The 6214-nt window shown below is 43.3% G+C and overlaps 1 protein-coding gene across 1 annotated transcript in view; it reads right to left on the bottom strand.

Moving 5' to 3' along the window:
- Positions 1-1648: 1648 nt before the first annotated feature.
- STK35 (serine/threonine kinase 35) overlaps positions 1649-6214 on the bottom strand; it is a 28127-nt gene continuing 23561 nt past the window's right edge. Inside the window, exon 3 of the mRNA XM_075012042.1 lies at positions 1649-1782. The gene's annotated coding sequence lies outside the window, so the exon portion shown is untranslated. The remainder of the gene's footprint in view (positions 1783-6214) is intronic.

Below are 6214 nucleotides of genomic sequence, written 5' to 3'. Positions count from 1 at the left end.
CAGAAAAACATCTTAGTGGAGTGCAGAAAACAGGGACTGGGTCCCATTCCCCTGCTTGTTCTGTGCTGGTTACCCCATCTGTGTGAAAACTTCCAAGCCTAAAAGTGTTCAGTCAGGTGTGGGGTGGGGTGGCACATAAATAGAATTGTATGCTACTGCTCTGCTGGTTTCCCAATGCACAGCTCAACCTTCCTGGTAAGGCACCACCCACATTTTCTCTGGTCACTGCATTCACCCTCAGCAGAGGTGTCAAGGCTTACTGGTTATTAAGAAAACAAAACGAAAACTAGACACCATCCTTAATCTCAGCCTAAAGGAGTTATTGCATTTGCAGTCGCTTTTATGGGATGGTTCAACATATTGAGAGACAGGTACGCACATGCGTCAATGAAAAGAAATAATTCTGAAGCGTCCACCCAGACGGCAAGCATGTTAGTAACGTAAAGCTCCTGCAGGATTGGGTCAGTCCATTCGACAGTGGAATATTTAGGTAACGAGGTGGGAGATACTTAGTCTGAAAGCACAAACTAGTGTCTCCTAGCCCAGTATCTCAGCAGGGGGTTGTTACAGTTGAGGAAGACTTTTCTAGTGTGTTTAAGGAACCACAGGGTAAAAAGGATGTTGTGCTTTACGCCGCATTTACAGTGAGCAAGGTCTAAAGAGCTACCAAAGCCATCACGTACAGTCAATCCCAGAATGGCAGTGCTCTCCAACTACAGGTCAGGAAAGTAATCGTTAACTGGCCAGCTTGAGATTCCTACCGCCTTAACCTCGTACCCCGATGCCTATCACTGAGTGACCCAGCCTGACCAGCATTCTCTTTGCCCTTTGTAGACCACAGTTCTCCAGCAAAGGGCAAACAGTCTTCCACAGGAGCCTTGAAACCATACAGTGACTAGCGTTCGGGGCCCTCTGCCCCAAATCCTGCCAAATCCTGCACAGCTGAAGTTTGGCACAAGTGACTTCGATCTTTACTCTGTTCCTTTCTGGTTTTGCTGTATACATCCACCCTAAGGATCAGTTGGTTACCTGACGCTCTGTCCCATCCACTCCACAGGCTCATTACAGAACTAGGCTCTTAATTGCCAATTTATTTTTGGGGGGGGGGGGGGGGGCACGCAGAGGGTGATAAGGGATCTTTCCACTATGACACCAAACTTGTTTAATCAATTTCCTTTCCATCTCATAGTTGGGCTACCTATTTTTGTGTCACTTGCTTGATAGCCTGGGCAGCACCCACCTGTTAAGGAGACGTTAGGTTCTGAGCCACATGGCCATGTGTTTGCAACATGGAGCTTCCAAGACTTTACTTCTTCTACCATCTCCCAACTACAGAGCCACCAGCGAGCCTCTCTCCCCGAGATAAAGAATATTAACTTTACAAAAAAAAAAAAAACAAAACCACACCTCTAGCACATCCTGACTTTGAGCCTTGACATTTGTCTGCAACTGAGGGAATGCTTTGCAGAGATTCTAATTCCAATCTGTGTTGGTAAAAAGACATAGGTCCTTTTCAGAAGAACCTGTAGCACTGAATAACAAGGCTGAAAGGAGGAGATAAAGGGTGAGGATGTGGAAGGAGAGGCATGCTCTTCTTGACCTTATTCAATAATCTTGTAACCAAACGGGCTGAAAAGATTCTGCTCCTCTGAAATCTCATGTAACCCAAACAAATGGAAAACTTCTCATTGCCAGAGAGTCTGTTGTCAGGTGGTCTTCCACACCATCTGCTTCCCTCTGTGCATGTAAGTAATGGAGACTGTAGGTCCCTGGTAAATAAACCTGGAAAAACAAAAACAAAAACAGGAGATCAGATATTGCCATTGTGCCATTCCAATCACGGCTCTAGAGATTGTACTTGAAAAGACATAGTGAAGTGAAAACTTCTCCATGGGCCAGCCCAAGTAGCTGGCCCTGGCACGTGAGCAGTCAAATCATGTCATTCTGTTCACTGTGCTTTCTGACCTCTCTGCATTTCACTTGCACCATTTTTGCCTCCTTGTTGATGATAGCTAATAAAAATTGGAGATTAATGCTTCACCCAGATTGGAATCAGCTATTCAACTTGCTTTCATCCAATATAAAGCAATATAAACCAATGGCTTTGAGAGGTGTAAAACAGTTGTGTTTAAAAAAAAAAAATTAGTCTGTAAGTCAACTGGGAAGGGAAAAGTAAAACCATAACAGAGTTCACATTACCAAGTCTCTGACTTCAAAATCTGGCCACGGGTGGAACTGACTGTAGATACTGCTGCAGAGAGATTTAAGTACATAAGTACTTGTTTGCAGCCCTCAAGTCTGAAATATTGTCTGTAAAACTGTCACCCATCCCTCAGCCCTGCACTCTTGCAACTGCAGGCCTGGATCTTGGAATGTCATTTTCCTTCTCCAACACATATTCACAGATAATCTATGTATCTATCTTGGCAACACACTAGTTATAAATGCCCAAACTGTGTTGGATCACAGAAATCAGTCCCGTAGCCATGGATAACACCACATTATATTTAAATAATGTAGCCACATCCTAAAAGGGGCTTGCCCTGGTGCGCTGGATCTATTTCAGTGTGAAAGCCTATTTTCCTGAGGCTCCGTATGATATGCTCATAAGCATGTCCATTGAAAAAACATTCAACTGTACATACAAATGTCCAACTAAAAGAGGGCCAGTGTGGCTGTCACGCTCAGGTAGGAACATCTTCAGTATACTGCCCTAATAGCGAGAAAGCATCTTAGGCTTCTCCAACTGTTGTATGGGAGGCCATTTAAAAAATCCTTTTTGCTGAACACCCAGCCTATGTCTGCACTGCAGGCTTCCATCAGGAGACCAGAGGTCTCTTGGCAGAAGTCTGCTGCATCGGGAGCATTCTGCCAACATCCCGGTCTTCCTCATTCCATGAGGAAGGGATGACTCAGCAGTCCTGAGACTTGGCCCCATGTGGACGGCCCAACTGTTGGGAAAGCATCTCCCAACAGAACGGTCGGCAGGAGATACGCAAATGTGTTGTGCAGTTTGCGTATCTTTTGCTGATAGTTATCAGCAATCTAGGCACAGCCACAGTGAGAAACTCAAGAGGAACAGAGAATGTTTCTTATTGGCTGTGAATGTTAGCTCGCCAGGATATTAGATTCCATCTCTCCATGCTAATAGCCAAGGCCTGCTAGTTAGCACACTCCTGGGACCTACAGAACAGAACAAGAAGTCAGGTTTCAAAGGGGCTACACTAGCAAAGAGAGAGTGTCCAAATGCCTTTGTTCCATATGTGACTGGTAACAAATCACTGGAGGTCACACACTTTGTTGTTTCTGCAGGCCAAGTTCATTGCATAAGCCAGGTCTCCTTCCACCTGTCCACGTAAGTAATGGATGCTGATGTCTGCACTAACCAGATGGGAAGTGCATTCCCTGACATTGTTAGATCCCAACAGAGAAATGCCATCACGCTGAATACAGGGTCTCATTTTGCTCAACCAATAGTACTAGAGTCAGGCACACATTATTGCCAGGGAAGATAGGATAGTCAAACCTTCAGGGTTGTCCTGGTGTCTCCAGAAATAAATATTAAAGGTTATGTCACGTGATGAAACTCCCACCTGCCACAGCCTCACCCCTGCTGTACTGGGTTCCGGCTGTTGCCCTGCCCAATGCACTTGACATTATACAGAGTTAGTGAAACTGAAGTAACTGTTTCTGGTTATGTCTTTCAGGATTTTAGAACTAGTAAATCTTATCCTCTCTCACCTAATTTTTAGTCATTAATTGGAAGTTTAAAAAAAACACTTTCCTGCTTTTTCAATTCCTAATTGATTGCTTAACTTTGATTATACTAATCAATGAACAAAGTTAATTGAACAAACAAAAGAAGAAGATATTGTCTATAGCTGTAAAAGCAATTACTACTGACAAAATCTGGTTTACCACTTCCACAAACTCTGGGTTCCAGCAGGTCAGTGATGATTTCTTTTAAATGTTGGCAGTAGACGTGTACAGCTGAAACATTTTTATTTTAATAAATCAGAGTAACTTTTGCTCTTAAGTGTAAGTTGTCAAATTTTAATAGGTTGATTTTTTAAAAACAAAAATTTTCAATAAAAATCACTTTCATCAGTATATCCACTTTAGCTTGAAGCAGTGAAATAGGAACATGTGTACAGGTTGAACCTCTTTAGTCTGCACCGTCAGGATCTGCCTGGTGCCGACTGAGGGAATTTGCCAAACCTCAGGAAGTCAATATTGTCTAGCAGCATTATCAAAATTTCCATGGCTTACTAGGCTCTTGGAAGACATTTGGGGCAAATTAGAGCTAAGTAACTGCACAGAACACAGAGCCAGGACTGATAGCTGTAGACAAAATTATATGGAACCATGGGAAACTTGGCATGTAAGTGGTTGTCTGGCTAACTAAAATCATGCTGGACCACGGATATTGCTAGGTGAGAGTGTGCCAGATTAGAGAGATTCAACCTGTATTTAACTGCATGCCTTCCAGGATAAACTCATTACGAAGGAAAACATTCTGCAGCACGCAGAGGCAGCTGGAATGTCAGGAGCATGCTTCTTAAAGGAAGTTATGGAGGAAAAAATCTAGAATGTTTCTCTTATGCTGCAGCCTCATAACTGGGATAGTCTGGCTCTTCTGTTGGAGCTTTTCTTAAAACAGGAGATCTCAAGAGAGATCCCTCATTTGAGGCATTCAGGTTTCTCGAAGTTCAAAGTTTCTCAAAATAGCTTTTGACAAAAGGAGAGCTGAGGTGATGCACACTGGGTAAGAGGTCCTGTAACAGTTTTTAAACCTTCACTTATGACACTTACACTGTTAATTAGCTATACAAATTCAAGGGGGCATCAATAGCATATCAATTATTATCCTGTGACTTGGAGCATACAAGTGGGAACTCCTGTACATGGTGCCCAGCACAGGAGGGCACCCATGGCAGAGATCACACTGAGGACAGCAGTCGATGGCATATGGGTAGTCCTGCACTGGGCAGAAGTTATTTTTGGTAGCAGTGCGTTCTTACTAATGTGCGTCAGGCAGAGATTAACCTGCAGATTCTCATATTAATCATATTATCGCCCCCAGAAGGGAGGAAAGGGCACGGAAGAAGGGTGGGAGGGAGTTAATCACTACCTGAGTTTGTTGAGTTCTACAGCTTGCTGCTTTAGTATTATACATAAACAAAGCAACCCAACTGCCTTCTGTGACGGTCAGGGGACTAGGGGAGAAGAAGCAGTGCCTGTGATATAGCTTGATTTTAATAAGGCTTCTGAAACAGTCCCACCCCAGGGAAATATGATCTAACGGAAATTACTGATAAGGTGGGTGGCTTTACTAAAAATCAAGCTGACTGAAAGGCTGTCCGCAAAGAGTAGTTATCAAGGGGCTTCTGTCAACTTGAGTAGATAGATACAATGGTACTTCAAGCACCTGGTACTGTTCAGTATTTCCATTACTGATTTGGATAACAAAGCTGAGAGGATGCTTAAAAAAATCTGCAGGTGACACTAAGTTTGGAGGGGCTGCAAGCACTTTGAAGGACAGGATTAGAATCAAAATAACCTCTACACATTAAAATTGGTCTGAAATAACTAGATGACGTTCAGTAAAGGTAAGTGAAATTTTCTGCACTCAGGAAGGAAAAAAATCAAATGCACAATTACAAAATAACTGTCTAGGAGGTAGCACTCCTGAAAGGGTCTGAAGAGTACAGTGAATCACAAGTATAAGTCTATAGTGTGAAGTTGTGAAAAAGGCTAGTATCGCTCTGGAGTATATTAACAGGGGTGCTATAAAGACACCTGAGGTGTCCTGCTCTACTCAGCAGTGGCGGAGCCGCAGTTAGAGCACTGTGTTCAATGCTGGGCATCACATTTTAGGAAAGATGTGGATAACCTGGAGAGAGCCCAGAGAAGAGTTACAATAATGAGAAAAGATTTAGAAAACCCAACCTATGGGGAAGGACTAAAACAACCTGAGCCCGAGATGGCAGAAAGGGGACCTGATAAGTTTTCTGCTCTGTTATGGATTGTTAGGAATAGTAGGCTAGTTTAGTTCTGGAACAGACTTCCAGAAGAGGCTGTGGAATCTCCATTATTGAAAGTTTTTAAGAAGAGGTGGGATATACACCAATCATGGATGGTCCAGGTTTACTTCATTGTGTCCCAACTGAAGGCTGCCTTGATGACCTCATGAGCTCTCTCCAGCACTACATTA

The sequence above is a fragment of the Carettochelys insculpta genome, chromosome 17 (assembly GCF_033958435.1).
Source record: "Carettochelys insculpta isolate YL-2023 chromosome 17, ASM3395843v1, whole genome shotgun sequence".
In the NCBI taxonomy this organism is placed as follows: Eukaryota; Metazoa; Chordata; order Testudines; family Carettochelyidae; genus Carettochelys; species Carettochelys insculpta.
This window is presented reverse-complemented; position numbering and strand designations above follow the sequence as displayed.